Source organism: Heterodontus francisci, chromosome 5 (genome assembly GCF_036365525.1).
Source record: "Heterodontus francisci isolate sHetFra1 chromosome 5, sHetFra1.hap1, whole genome shotgun sequence".
Lineage (NCBI taxonomy): Eukaryota > Metazoa > Chordata > Chondrichthyes > Heterodontiformes > Heterodontidae > Heterodontus > Heterodontus francisci.
Window position 1 is genome coordinate 169,355,216 of NC_090375.1, and position 16,756 is coordinate 169,371,971.

Consider the following 16,756-nt stretch of genomic DNA (forward strand, 5'->3'; position numbering starts at 1 on the left):
CTGAGCTGCCTGGCTTTGCTGGAACTCAAGCTGTTACAAGTAGCTTCACCTTTTGGTCAGTCTCTCTCTCTCTCGCTCTCTATCTGTCGTTTGAAGGTAAAGCTATTATCTCTGACCTCCTGTTAGGAGATGTTCTGGTTTATTCCCCATGGTGATCGCACAATGGCTCAAGACGTGGTTACTTTACACCTTCTTTGTTTCAGAAGAAGACATTCAATTCTGAAATGTTTTTAGTATAGGTGTAAGGTAGGTTTCATTAACACATTTTGGCTTTGAAGATGTGTCCTTTGTCCTTGTCAGACTGTTTGAATACACAAAAGGGCCAATCCCCTTTTCTTCAGCAGCTATTTTGGACCATTGTTCACTTTTTTATGATAAATGTTCATTTTTTAAAGACAAAGTCCAGTTTTCATCATTCTTCAGCATTAGTTCATGATTGTTGTATCATTGCACTTCCGGTGTGTGTGACAATTTATTTAAAATAAAATCAAAATTTTGCAGATGTTGGAAAAAGTTCTGATGCAAGGTCACAGACTTGAAACGTTAACTCTGTTTCTCTCTCCACAAATGCTGCCAGATCTGCTGAGTATTTCAGATTCAACATGTTGTCTGATACTAGAAATGATGCAAACTATGGTTGGTCATTTCACTCCCAAGCAAAATGTAACATATGAATCAGTCATCTTTCACTGGGCTGAAAAAAAACAATAATTAATCTATTGATGATTTTTTTGACCAAGCTTAGATCAACAAAGTGTAATTTCACTGCTACAGATCATGATATCAAAACAAAGGCTGATTGTCTCGAATCCCACACTGCTATGCCTGGCCAAGAGTGTACTTTAGATGAGCTGTTGGAACTGGCTAGAGCACTTGATCTAGTGAAAGTCGTTCAGCAGATGTGAAAATTGAGTAACAAGTTACTATCAACCAGATAAATGTCAAGTGCAGACTACATCACACTAAGGAGAAACCACAGACAAGCCATATCAACTTCAATCATTTGTTACCATTACAGTGAAATTTACTACCATGGTGATGATTTTGCAGAAGGCAAAGAATATTGTGCATATGAAAAACAAAATCATTTCTCCTAGTGCTGTCACTCATACAACTGTAGACTTCTACACAAACATCGAATAAAACTAGGTGGTCCTGCTACATAGCCAGAGATATATAGCCTATCAAAACAGATAAAGGTCAGTAGGTTTTTGAAAAGATTCAACTGTATACAGCTCTGGAGTTGATGGTGCATGTTTATTTACCATAACAGAACAGCATGCCATGGGCTGATTCCTACCGTCCCCTCGATGCCACGGTGGCTGGTAAAGTTCTATGGGGAGAGGCCCGCTTTGACCCGCGACGTCAAGAAGGACCCGCCACATATTTCCAGTGACGGGTAGACCTTGATGCAGCCCCCACCGCCAAATGACTGTGGGCCGTTCATCTAAATATGTAAGTAGAGAATAATTATATGCAAATGTACTTACCTGCAGGCGATGGCCATCCCATGCTGATTTTACGGCCGCCATTCGTGCTCTGCACAGAGTTCCGGAGTGAAAACCTAGTCGGGAGGGGGGAGGAATAAAATTTTCAGGGCAGGAGGGGTGAAGGAGCCGGGAAATCAATTTTTATTGGATGTGGAGATGGTGGGAAGGGGATATAGGCCAAATGTTACAAGGTTGGGGGGTAAAGTTCAGGAGGGGAATTAAGTTTTTTCTGGCATTAAGTGCCACTTAAATTATTATTGGGGGATTGGGAAGGGCCATCCACATCTGTATTATTTTTTAATAAAAATTTAACAATGCTGCACCTTTAAAAATTAAAAGTAATTGTAAGGGCTTAAAGCCCTTTAAAAATGGTGCCGACGGCTACGCAGTGGCCAGACACCATTGCCAGGGACATGGCGACCGCCCCCTACTCGTCAATATCGCAGGGGCTCCTTGGCGACACTTCCGGCGTGCGATTAAAATTCAGCCCCATCAATTCAGTAATCAGCAATTATAGTGTAATTTAAAAATGTTCCAATTCAAGTCTTTTTTGATTTTGGATCTGCACTGAATATCATCACTGGATCTAGGTACCAATTTACTTTTACTGGTTATATCTACACCACATGCAGTTCCAGTTATTTCCATTGGGTACAAAGACAAGTTTCAGTGCTTGGTACTCATATCAAGTCCAGCAAGCTAGCAATCTCCATGGGTGGACCTATCGTGAAGAGAATGCTTGATTATCTACTTGGTTTATATCCAGCCCAAGCACTACAAAGCATTAAACTATCTTCAGCAGCAGGTAGCTTCAATATACCAAGAAGATGCTATTTGCTGTGAATTCTCTCAAGTGTCCATAATACAGATAAGCTGAAGGGCATGTAGGTGAAACTGGATATTGACAAATCTATCACTTCCTCTATGGAACAAAGATGAAACAAAGTTAAGAGATTTGGAGGTTGATGGTATAATTGAAGATTGATATGGTCCCACACCTTGAGTCTCACCTCTGGTAATTTTCATCAAGCACATGAATCCTAATGATGTACACATTTGTGTTGATATGCTGGCACAAAACAAAGCAACTAAGTGTGAACAACATGATTCACCAACCTTGGATGAGATTATTGCAAACAGGGTGTATGTTTTCTGAAAATGAGACATAAAATCTGGATATCACCAACTAGAATAGAACAAAGAGAGCTGCGATATCGCAAAGGAAGTTGCACATATCAGCCTGACGCAATGCAAAAGTTTAATTTTCAGTGAATCAGCAACAGGAGAAGTATTTAAACATACAATTCAACAAATTGTTGGAGGAATGTAAGTGATGATATATTTGATAATTTGTACTCAATTAAGCAGAACACAGTTTACGCCAGTTCAGAGATTTTCACAGGCTACAAGAACATTACTTTACACTCAATTGTGAGAAATGTGAATTTAGCAATGAAACCTAGAGGGGAAGATCTTAACTGAATACTTTAGGCACTAAAGAGTCTTTGGGATGACAATAGTGGAGTCTTCAGCTATAACACTGATTTTTCCCACATTTAATGCTAGATGCAATTTTGGTAAAGGCGTTGAAGCGTGCACCAGGATTAGCTGTCTGCAGGATTATTAAGGGGCAAATTGACAATTAAATTTCCTGCTCGCGCTCATTAAAGAGGCTGCTTAGCATTTTGGTGAGTAATGCATTATCTATGGCAGTCAAGGTCACAGTAGCACTGAAGTTTTCTACTACTGAGACCTTACAGACTGTCACAGATGATAGAAGTCACATATCATAATCTTCTGTGCAATTCTGTATGAGGGACATCTCTGTGGCTCTGTACGCGCTGTGAAATTCCCTATTACCAGAGAAAACCAGAAGCAGAGAACTCTTGGATTCAACAAGATTGTGGGATCTCCCATGGTTCAGCAAAGCATTGGCTGTACACAGCCATGTGAGTCCCTCATTCAAATCTGTTCAGGAACAGGAAGAAATTCTATTTTCTCAATGTACAGCTTGCCTGCGACCACTATCATTGCATCATGCAGGTGAATGCCTGCTATTCAGGGAACTGCTACAGTAGTTTTATAATGAGACAGGCATCCATTCCACTGATCTTTCAGCCCCAATAGTGCACATGGCTGGCTAAAATGTGACAAGGGATGCCCGGTGATGCCATGGCTCATGACACCTCTGAGAAACTTCCAGAACACTCAAACCATGAGAACCTGGAATAACATTCAACAGACAACTGGAGACCTGAAACAAAGGTATAGATGCCTACATCAGTCAGGAGCTGTCATGCCCTACTCAGCTGAGAAAGCATTCAGACACATGATGATTTGCTGCATGCGCCACAATCTGGTGAGCATGACAGACTAGTCATTATCACCAGCAATTGTGTCAGAGGATCAAGCTGAGGAGCCGCAGAGAAGAAAAAGGAGGGAGGGCCGGGTGTGGGGGGTGGTGGGGGTGGGGGGGGGTGAGGGGGGGCACTAGAGGCTTCCAGGTAAATGGCCAGCATCTGGGCAGGACACTCGCCACCTTGTTCAGTACTATTCACAACTCCTTAGATACTGCAATGTGCCCACATGCAGAAAGACCTGGAAAATATTCAAGCTTGGGCTGATAAGTTGCAAGTAGCATTCGTGCCACTAAGTATTAGACAATGACCATCTCCAGCAAGAGAGAATCTAGCCATCTCCCCTTGACATTTAACAGCATTACAATCGCTGAATCCCCCACCATCAACATCCTGGGCGGGTTACCATTGACTAGAAACTGAACTGGACAAGCCATATAAATACTGTGACGACAAAGAACAGGTCAAATGATGGGAATTCTGTGGTGAGTAACTCACCTGCTAACTCCCCAAAGCTGGTACACCACCTATAAGGCACAAGTCAGGAGTTGAATGGAATACTCTTCACTTGCCTGGGTTGGTGCATCTCCAAAAACACTCAAGAAGCTCAGCACCATCCAGGACAAAGCAGCCCACTTGATTGGCACCCCATCCACCACCTTAAACATTCACTCCCTCCACCACTCATGCACAGTGGCAGCAGTGTGCACCATCTACAAGATTCACTGAAGCAACTCAGCAGGGCTCCTTCGACAGCATCTTCCAAACCCGAAAACTCTACCACCTAGAAGAACAAGGGGAGCGGGCACATGGCAACACCACTGTTAGGGTCTGAAGTTCTGTTAATGGATGATAAATACCTGGTAGTTCAAGATAAGAGGGTGAACAGGTGTTGGGTGTTAATTAGTTAATTGTATTCAAGTGTGTATATATAAGGAAGGGCCAGCCACAACTGATTGGTGGTGTTATTTGGAGAGCAGAAGTAAGCTTTGTGTCAAGCAATAAACAATCTCCACCAAAGCATCCTAGTCTCAGTGTCTTCACAAACAGGCTTGGAGATTTCTCTCACATTGGTAGCAGAGAAGAGTTGCCTGAAAGTGAAGATTGGAGACTAAGATTTGTTTTCAGACAGGAGATTAGAATTGGAGTTTTTTATGAGAAATCTGTATTTGGAGGATTTTTTTTGAAGATGGATGACTAAAACCAAGTGTAAGGTGTTGGGATATGATTTTCCACCACCGTTTTGTGAAGCTGCACCTTACGATCAATGGAAGAATGAAGTTGATATATAGACACTGGTTACATCATTACCTAAAAGGAAGCAAGGATTGGCCCTTGCACTTTGACTTCCTGCCAGAAGCAAGATCAGGAGCAAAGTGTTCTCTGAGCTAGAGGCTCATTTGGAAGATGAGGAAGGTTTGAACAAACTCTTGAAATATATGGATAAAATTTATATGAAAGATGACTTATTGAGTGTCTGAGGCATGGTTAGACTTTGATAAATTTAGAAAAATGGATGACACTTCCATAACAGAACACCACTAGTCACATCCCGCCATTCAGAAAAACACCCATCCACTGATACCCTCTGTCTTCTATGACCGAGCCAGTTCTGTATCCATCTTGCCAGCTCACCTCTGATCCCGTGTGACTTCACCTTTTGTACCAATCTGCCATGAGGGATCTTGTCAAAGGCTTTACTGACGTCCATATAGATAACATCCACTGCCCTTCCTTCATCAACCATCTTCGTCACTTCCTCAAAAAACTCAATCAAATTAGTAAGACACGACCTCCCCTTCACAAAACCATGCTGTCTCTCGCTAATAAGTTTGTTTGTTTCCAAATGGGAGTAAATCCTGTCCCGAATAATCCTCTCTAATAGTTTCCCTACCACTGACGTAAGGCTTACCGGCCTGTAATTTCCTGGATTATCCTTGCCACCCTTCTTAAACAAAGGAACAACATTGGCTATTCTCCAGCCCTCTGGGACCTCACCTGTAGCCAATGAGGATGCAAAGATTTCTGTCAAGGCCCCAGCAATTTCTTCCCTTGCCTCCCTCAGTATTCTAGGGTAGATCCCATCAGGCCCTGGGGACTTATCTACCTTAATGCTTTGCAAGACAGCCAACACCTCCTCCTTTTTGATATTGAGATGACTGAGACTATCTGCACTCCCGTCCCTAAGCTCATCATCCACCAAGTCCTTCTCTTTGGTGAATACTGATGCAAAGTACTCATTTAGCACTTCGCCCATTTCCTCTGGCTCCACACATAGATTCCCACCTCTGTCCTTGAGTGGGCCAACCCTTTCCCTGGTTACCCTCTTGCTCTTTATATATGTATAAAAAGCCTTGGGATTTTCCTTAATCCTGTTTGCCAATGCCAATGACCCCTTTTAGCCCTCCTAACTCCTTGCTTAAGTTCCTTCCTACTGTCTTTATATTCCTCAAGTGCTTCAGCTGTTCCTAGCCTTCCAGCCCTTACGAATGCTTCCTTTTTCTTTTTGACTAGGCTCACAATATCCCGTGTTATCCAAGCTTCCCGAAACTTGCCAAACTTGTCTTTCTTCCTCACAGGAACATGCTGGTCCTGGATTCTAATCAGCTGACGTTTGAAAGACTCCCACATGTCAGATGTTGATTTACCCTCAAACAGCAGCCCCCAATCTAAATTCTTCAGTTCCTGCCTAATATTGTTATAATTAGCCTTCCCCCAATTTAGCACCTTCACCCGAGGCCTACTCTTATCCTTATCCACAAGTACCTTAAAACTTATGGAATTATGGTCACTGCTCCCGAAATGCTCCCCTACTGAAACTTCGACCACCTGGCCGGGCTCATTCCCCAATACCAGGTCCAGAATGGCCCCATCCCTTGTTGGGCTATCTACATACTGTTTCAAGAAGCCCTCCTGGATGCTCCTCACAAATTCTGCCCCATCCAAGCCCCTAGCACTAAGCGAGTCCCAGTCAATACAGGGGAAATTAAAATCACTCACCACCACAACCATGTTACCTTTACATCTTTTCAAAATCTGTCTACATATCTGCTTTTCTACCTCCCGCTGGCTGTTGGGAGGCCTGTAGTAAATCCCCAACATCGTGACCACACCCTTCCTATTCCTGAGCTCTACCCATATTACCTCACTGCATGACCCCTCTGAGTTGTCCTCCTGCAGTACAGCTGTGATATTCTCCTTAACCAGTAATGCAACTCCCCCACCCCTTTTATATCCCCCTCTATCCTGCCTGAAGCTTCTAAAGCCTGGAACATTTAGCTGCCAATCCTGCCCTTCCCTCAACCAAGTCTCTAATAGCAACAACATCATATTTCCAAGTACTAATCCAAGCTCTCAGTTCATCTGCCATACCTGTTATATTTCTCGCATTGAAACAAATGCACTTCAGATCACCAGTCCCGCTGTGCTTAGCAACATCTCCCTGCCTGCTCTTCCTCTTAGTCCTACTGGCCTTATTTACTATGTCCTCCTCATTTATTTCACTAGCTGTCCTACTGCCCTGGTTCCCACCCCCCTGCCACACTAGTTTAAACCCTCCCGAGTGACACTAGCAAACCTTGCAGCCAGGATATTAGTGCCCCTCCAGTTTAGATGCAACCCATCCTTCTTGTACAGGTCCCATCTGTCCCTGAAGGGAGCCCAATGGTCCAGATATCTGAAACCCTCCCTTCTACACCAGCTGCTCAGCCACGTGTTTAGCTGCACTATCTTCCTATTTCTAGCCTCACTGGCACGTGGCACAGGGAGTAATCCGGAGATTACAACCCTAGAGGTCCTGTTTTTTAACTTACTACCTAACTCCCTAAACTCCCCCTGCAGGACCTCATCACTCTTCCTGCCTATGTCATTGGCACCGATGTGTACCACAACCTCTGGCTGTTCACCCTCCCCCTTCAGAATGCCCCCTGCCCATTCAGAAACATCCTTGACCCTGGCACCAGGGAGGCAACATACCATCCTGAAGTCTCTTTCACGTCCACAGAAGCACCTATCTGTGCCCTTGACTACAGAGTCCCCTATAACTATTGCTCTTCTGCGCGTTGTCCCTCCCTGCTGAACAACAGTGCCAGCCGTGGTGCCACTGCTCTGGCTGCTGCTGTTTTCCCCTGATAGGCCATCCCCCCCCAACAGTATCCAAAACGGTATACTTGTTAGCGAGGGGGATAGCCACAGGGGATTCCTGCACTGACTGCCTGCCCCTTCTAGTGGTCACCCATCTATCTGCCTGCATCTTGGGTGTAACCACTTCTCTAAAACTCCTGTCTATGACTCTTTCCACCACCTGCATGCTCCTAAGTGCATCCAGTTGCCGCTCCAACTGATCCATGTGGTCTGTGAGGAGCTGCAACTGGGTACACTTCCTGCAGATGTAGTCGTCCGGAACGCTGGAAGCATCACGGACCTCCCACATCTCACAGGTGAAGCACTTCACCCCTCTAACTGTCATTTCTAGCACTAATTAGTTAATTAATATAAAATAAATAAATACTTATTAAATCCTTAGTAAATTATGATACACTTAACTATATGATCCCTAGTGCTAGATTTCTACAATAAATACTAAATGCTAACTAAATACAGTAATCTCCTCCCTCTGGTTTAGTTACTCTACTTATTACTTAGTTAATTCGTGTTTTACTCAATTTTAATCAGTTTTATTTTCAAATTCGGTACAGATTCCCTGCCAGCCAATCAGGTCACAGCTTTCCTGTGACGTCACTTTTTCAGTTTTTTTCCCCCACCCGAGGTAACTTACCGATCTGGAACTCCGCCCTCCAAGTCTGCTCCGAAAATCCCCAAGGTAAGTTTTTTATACTTACCAGTCTGGAACTGCGCCCTCCAAGTCTGCTCCGAGAATCCCCAAGGTAAGTTTTTTATACTTACCGGTCTGGAACTCCGCCCTCCGAGTCTGCGGATGGCAGGAATTGTGTAATTATGGCAGAAGGATGGATCCCATAAATAACCAAGGGGTGGTCAACAGGTTTTTCCGATGTGACTCAAAGTATCATTGTTGCATTGCGTTACATTGTCCAAAAAGGAAAAGTAAAAGAAAAAGGTTTTTGAGATGATAGGCGCTTCTGTGGACGTGAAAGAGACTCCATGATGTAGAACGTTCGGAAGGCGAGGATGACGCTACTGATCAATCAGAAGGAATTGTACTGGTCACAAGAACCTTCAGTCTGGTAATGAGTGTCCTAGTCACAGAATCATTCAATTGTGCAGTACTAGACAGTGGGTCTATGTGGAATGGACTGGTTACAGTGTTACATGGATTCTTTAAGGAAGATTATGGGATTACTGTAGGGTTAGTATAAATGGGTGGTTATTGGTCGGCACAGACTCGGTGGGCCGAAGGGCCTGTTTCTGTGCTGTATCTCTAAAACAAAAAAACAAAACAAAAACAAGACTGAAATAAGGTCAAAGAATGACAGTTCCACCTGTTTCAAGTTTGGGGATGACATGTTGAAATCACTAAACAGTGGTAATTCTGTGCAAAATAGCAGGGACAAACCATTATTAGTACGGATGTAGTATCCAGTGATATTTTGCTGTTAAGTAAACCATTTATGAAAGACTCAGATGAAATTGGATATGGAACATGATAAGGCAATTGTCTTTGGGAAATCTGTAGCTTTGCGGCTTACATAGTCGGAACATTATTGTATTCCTTTAGTGAGACCTAACATCTCTGAACAGGATGTTAAAGAAATATTAATGGCATCAGGGGTAGGGATTTAAAGGAGAAAAAGAAAATTATTTAAAAACTACAACATTTGCACATCCATTTTGTCATAGGTTGGAGATTCTGTTAAAAGACGCGGGGTAATCGATAGGTTTAGTATAATCATCATCTAAGGTATCAGTGGAAAATGTGATGCCTGTAAAAAAAAAACAGGAGGACACCATCACGACCCATAGTGAGTTTCCCATTAGCAAGGGACTTTAATGAAACCGTAGTGATGGACTTGAAGGTATGGGATAAAGAAAAAAACACTTTTATTCTACACTTTATAAACGTGGCGACTGGATTCAGTCTGTAGATTGTACTTTATAGTAAATCAAAAATAGTAATAGTGGACAAGATAATGGAAAGGTGTATAGGAACAGGACTGGGAGCACCGGCTAGATTTCTAACTGACAATGGAGGAGAATTTGCCAATGATGGGTTCAGGCGTATGTGTGAAAATATATTCTATGGAGCTTGTGAGAGAAATCATGTCGTGATTGACGAAGTGCTCTCAAATTTTTAGCAGACCAGCCAAATTGTAAATTGACTACTGTTTTGGTGTGGGCATTACATGCGAAAAACACACTTCAAATGGTTGGAGGCTCCAGCCCATATCAATTAGTTTATCAATTAGGAATCCGAAAATACCTTCGGTAATGTGGGATCATCCCCCGACTTTAGAGGGGACTACAATTAGTTCAGTTTTTGCGGAACATTTGAATGCTATGCATGCAGGGAGAAGAGCATTTATTAAGGCAGAGGTTTCAGAAAAAATCAGGGAGCTTTGAGGTATTGAATCAGGCCATCAGAAAAGAATTTTGATACTGGGGATATGGTGTATTATAAAAGAGGGCAGAAAGAATGGCGAGGCCCAGGAAAAGTTATACGCATTGGCAAAACCATGATTTTGCAACATTGCAACCAACCCATTAGAGTACATTCCTCACGGCTTATTGGCACTGATTATACATTGATAGAATCTGAACAAATGATGGACACTGATGATGCACCATGTATTTTGCATGCACATATGTCGGACCTTTGCGAGCAACAGATTGTGGCAGATAATGGGCTGACTGAGAGTGGACCAAGTGATAGTGAAGATCCAGATAAGGCCATTTATCCCAAAGGTCAGCTACCAAAAGTTGGGACTAGAGTGACATGCATGCCAGAAGGGACTAGTGAATGGAGGGAAGCCAAAATTATAGGAAGGGCAGGAAAGGCCACAAGGAAATACAATCATTGGCTGAATGTGCAAGACAAGGGACAGGTTATCAGACCTATAAATTGGCAGAAGGAAGTGAAAATGTGGAAGACCAGAAAATGTAGTATAAGTTCAGACAGTGGGCCTAAAGATGATCACAGTCCATGGAAAAGGTCACTAACTTGGTGAAAGGAAGTCTGGTTGTAGGAGAGGCAGGTCGCATAGTAGTGGTCCAAAAAGGGATAGGAACTCTAGGAGAGGACATGGTTTCACTAGAGCAAGGACCAGAGAGCAGGCAAGGGGTGCCACAAGAAGTAGGAGCCCTTATGATAGAGAATCAGGTGCCAAGCAAAAAAGAGCTTGACAGTTGGAAAGGGTTTGGCGTATAAATGGAGGTGCCAGACAGAGGACAACCAGCATTGTTCCATAGATGGATCTGTACAGAGAAAGTACTTCTTGATGGTATGGATAAAGCGAAGGCCAGACTTTTAGCTCAGCGATTTGAGGAACAACAAGGTGACTAGGAAGTTCCAGTGGACTCCCCAACAGCAGGAAAAGCAAGTTTGAGGATTTTCCTAACCCTTTTAGTGACACACTCATGGGAATGTAAGTCCATTGACATCAAAGCAGCATTTTTGCAAAGGGAGAAATTTCAAAGGGAAGTATTTTTCAAACCACCAAAAGAAGTTGGAGATATAGAAGGGAAAATTATGGAAGCTAAACAAGTGTGTTTATGGGCTAAACGATGCATCCAGGGTGTGGTATCTTTCAGTTAGGTACATCCTACTAAAAGCTGGTTGCATTCAACTAAGTGAATCCAGTAATATTTTATCAGTACTGTGAAGAAAAACTAGCAGGCATTTTCTTGATGCATTTGGATGATTTTCTGTGGGGAGGATCTGAGGCATTTGAGAAATTTGTAGTAGATAAAGTTCTGCAGGAATTTAAAATTGGAAGTCAGGTTTCTGGAGCTTTTAAATATATAGGGTTGAATATTAGGCAGACTAAGTTGGGGGTAACCCTAAATCAACAGTCTTACCTAGAGAATGTTAATAGGATCCCAATAAATCGGGCCAGATCCTCACAGAAGGAAGACTCTGCGACCAAGGAGGAAGTAGATCAGTTTAGGAGCTTAATTGGGCAATTGAACTGGTTGTTCACACAAACTAGGCCGGATGCTTGTTATGATGTATTAGAATTGAGTACCATGCTGAAACCTGCTACTGTTGGGGAAGTGCTGAAAGCAAATAAGACATTGAAGAGATTGAGTTTTGATAAATGTACACAGGTTTCCAGCATTGGGTGACCCAGAAGAGATGAAATTGGTTATTTTTAGTGACACTTCACACACTAATCTTCCTGATGGTTATTTGGGTGCAACAGAGTTCATTATATTTTTGGTGGGAAGAAATGATAAATGTTGTCCGTTAGCCTAGGAATCAAAGAAAATAAAGAGGATATTTAAAAGCACCTTTAGATGCTGAGACACTTGCACTGATAGATGTGAAAGATATGGGTATGTATTTATTGAGTATTTTAAAGGAACTCTTGCGTAAGGGGCAATTGGAGAAGAGTTTTGCTATAGAATGCTACATTGATAACCATTCTCTCTGGGACAATGTCCATTTGACAAAGTCTTGCAGAAAAGAGGTTGAGGATTGATCTCGCCAGTATAAAAGGAATGTTGGAAAGAAATTTCCAAAATAAAATGAGTTGACACAAGTCATTAGTAGTTGGATTGTTTTATGTTAAGGTCTGAAGTTCTGTTAATGGATGACAAATACCTGGCAGTTCAAGATAATAGGGTGAACAGGTGTTGGTGTTAATTAGTTAATTGTATTCAAGTGTGTGTATATATAAGGAAGGGCCAGCCAGCACTGGTTGGTGTTCGGAGGGCAGAAGTAAGCTTTGTGATTAGCAATAAACAATCTACACCAAAGCATCCTAGTCTCAGTGTCTTCTTCACAAACAGGCTTAGAAATTTCTCTAACAATCGCCACCTGCAGTCCCCCTCCAAGCCATACACTATCCTGACTTGGAAATATATCGATGCTCTTCACTATCACTGGGTGAAAATCCTGGAACTCCTTACCTAATAGCACTGTGGGTGTACCTATACCAGATGGACTGCAATGGTTCAAGAAAGCAACTCATCATTTCTGTACCTGCAGGCTCAAATCATGGTCATTAATGAGCCCAAAATTTGCGTGCTAAATGCATGCTTTCTAAGTGGTATGTCTTATTAGTACAACAATTATTTAGCACCTGTTTTTACCTTTTTTAACCAAGATAACTCCGAGAATATCTTCAAGCCAGACACTAATTGGACTCCAGGAAGCTATTTCCAGCTTTTTGAGACACGTAGGATGCTATAAAAATGCAAGTCATTGTGTTATTATTCTGTGGAACTCCTTTCTTCCTTCACTCATTCCTTCTTGCCTCAATCTACTCATTATTTATTCACACAAATGTTATCCCATTCCCTCCTGAAGCCTCAATTTCTTGGTGGGTAATATACTACAGCAATTGGATACTCTTCTGTACTTAGTCAAATGCCATCATGACAGAAGTAGAGCTTGAGCAAGCTTCAAACCAAAGTGTTCCTACATTGTATCTTATGTCTATGATTCCAAGATTAAAAATAGAACATTTGAATTTCTACAGGAATTCTCCTGATTATCCATTGCAATTTTGGTTGGAAGATCTGTGGAAACCCCTGAGAAACAATGTAAAGATGTCAACACCATCTCTCTGAAGTTTCCGAGAGCCTTTGTCAAAGATAAAGCAACCTGGATTTACATAAAACCTTTCATGTAGAAATATGTCCCAAGGCACTTCGGAGATCAGACAAAATTTAATAGTGAACAAAGGTAGAGATATTAAATGGGTGACAAAAGGTTCATCAAAGAGGTGGCTTTTAAGAAGCGTCTTCAAGGAGGAGAGGGAGTTGAGAGGCAAAGGTTTAAGGAGAAAATTCCAGATTGTAGGGCCAAGACAATAACAAAAACAACTTGTATTTTTATAGCATCTTTAACATAGCAAAACGTGTCCAGGCAGTTCATAGAATTATAAAGCAATATTTGATATCAAGCCACACAAGGAGCTATTAGGACAGGTGATCAAAAGCTTGATTAATGAGATGGGTTTTAAGGAGCACCTTTCTTTATAATCCATTGAGATGAATTATAGTGGTTCTCCCCTTGTTCTGGCTGAGATTACTGAACTCAACACAGACCAGGGATTGAGCCTATTGCTACCCTGATGGTTATGGTTTTGAGGTACACAGTGGAATAGCAGTGACACAAACCATATGACCAATTATGGATTCAGTCCAAACCTCCAGAATTTAAAAACTTCTAATGCAAGAGTAACAGGAAGAATAGGAGAATCACTTTCCTTAGTGCTAGGGTGAATTCAAGTCTGTTTTCATGGAGGTTGAAAGGTATATTGGTTGTGTGAAAATTTGAGATGGCAAAATATGTATAAATTTGGAGGCAGGCATCTTGAGTGCAATGGAAAGGATATTGAGACTGCAAGGCTTAGGAATTAGATTGTGCAGTGCCTGTTTTACAGGCATGAAACAGGTGTCCAAGTGTCCAATATAGTTGGCAACATGAACCCACTCATTCCAGGGTGGAAATATGTCAGCAACAAATTGGTTAGGGCTCCTCTGTAGGCATTCAGAAATTAGGCCGTTTGCATATGCCCCCTTTTGAGACCCCGTTTGGAAAATTTGTATTCAACTGCCTGCATGCAGTCAGCTTCTTCAGATGCTCTGTAGCCAAACATGTCTAAGGAGGCTGCCATCCAAAAGGTAAGCATACACATTTTTATTTACCTTCTTATGGAGCAGGAGTGCTTGACTGGCTCCACGTTAAATCCTCCAGCTGCTGCAGGCCACCACTCGCTGCCCTTCTAAGGATCTCAGCCAGCAGACAAATTCACCCCCCCCCCACTGTCCAGTGAGCTACCTCTGGTGCCATGACTGCAAGCTCCCACCGCACAGTTGGCCAATAATAAATGAGGCCTGCAGACCAATTTTCCATGGTCCCTCCACCGAACACATTAGGTGCTTGCAGGACACGCAGCAATGGGATCGCAACCTGATTCGGGAATGATTCAATTTCTAGATCAAGCTCTTATTGAAGTTTGGATAGCATAACAGACTAGGTAGAGATACAGGGCTAATAATTGGACAACCCCATTTTTGGGTACAGGGGTTGTGATTCACAACCTGCCCACTCCCATGCTGATTGAGGTGGGCAGCATGTAAATTTGATGTACTCACCTCATTTGCAGTGTAGGGTCAAGTGGGTCTCTCGGTGTCTGTACCTCCAAGCTGACTGTGTCCTCTGCACTCAGTGGGGTGGGTGGGTGGGGGTGGCGGCAACAACCTTCCCGCCTTCTCGCCTCCACCCAAATTATGTGTGAGGCGGGCAGTTCTACGAACGGCCTTCCTGCCCCACTGCCGATTGAGGCCCTTATGCGGGAAATTAATGCCCAGTTAAGAACCTCATGCTGCCACCACTGGAATTAGCCCAGCGACAGGTGGGCCCGTCACTGCACAGAGAGCACAGCAAGAAAACTCATGTGGGCTGCTTTCTAGCTCTGGGGTTGGTGCAGCAGAGGGATTGTTCCCTTGTTAAAAGGCATTTCAGGTCTGATGGAGGGACCCGGCATTGGGAAGGGGGGGCCACTGGGAACCACCCTCCTGCCCTTGCCACTGACCCTCACCCCGTGAAACCCCTCCTCCTGTGAATTTCCTGTGGCCTGCTTCGAAGGCCTCAGGCCAGTCCATTACTGGCAGCAGCAACCGCCTCTATTATGGCACTGCTCAGTTAAAGAGCTGCCGGCCTCTGGCAACCATGTAGGAAATGGCCAGCGGCACAGGGAAGACAGGTAGAGCAGCACAATATGTCAGTTATAATTGGTAAACAGGATGGGTCAATGGATTGAAGCTCTTCATTGGCATCATTGAAATTAGAGTTGGGGATAGGTGTTAATTTTTAATAAAGCACATTATTTAAGGATGAAACAAAAATAAATTACATACAGTATAATTTGCAACTGCATTTTTAAAGTACCCATGCATTTCCTTTTTCCGAATTCAAAATCTTTCCATCAACATTTCGCGCAGGAGGTCTGCTGCTTTCAGGTATCTTAGACTAAACTCTCCTGAATGAAGAGACTCAACCAGACAGCAGACCAGAATGGCCACATTTAAGGCTGCCTCCCTTTAGTGTCTAACAGAAACCTTTTAGAGCAAGGAGAGGGCACATAACACAGCCGAACTATTTGTTTTGCATAATTGACAAAATACTGGACATTCAGAGAGTGTGCTCGAACTTGCCATTTGTAAGTCCATTTTCCATCACCAACCATTCCTTCCCCTTTTCTTACCCCACTCAGCAATGGAAAAAGGCTAACAAAGAGTAAATTTTCAACTAAATCCAAGGTGGCTTTTATAGTAAAACAAAATACAAAAGAGCCAAGCATAAACTTTTGAATTACATCTGAGGTCATTTCTAGTCTTTACCACAGGAAGTCATTCACTCCCAGCTTCAACCCCAGGGATACCTCTATGCCTGGCCTCAGCTCTAACATAAATTCTATTCCTGGTCTCAATCCTACAAACTTTTTTTTCCCCTGAGGTATCTATGGCCCTGTACTGCATTCCAGGAATCCCTCCATTTTTGGCCTCATTCCTAGGAATGTCTCCAGTAACCTCAGGCCCTATGCTCCCCTGCTCCCAATTACCTCAATCCTGCTTCATCTTGGACCTCAAGCCCCACTCTATATTTGCCTGACTGCTCTACACCCTGGCCTCCTATTATAATCCATGGCTGCCTGATTTGTCCACTTACCCGTGCTTCATTTCTCATTCAACTTCTCCCCTCAAAATACATGTCGCAGACTATTTGTCAGTGATGTCCCAGGAGACCTACAAATAATATAA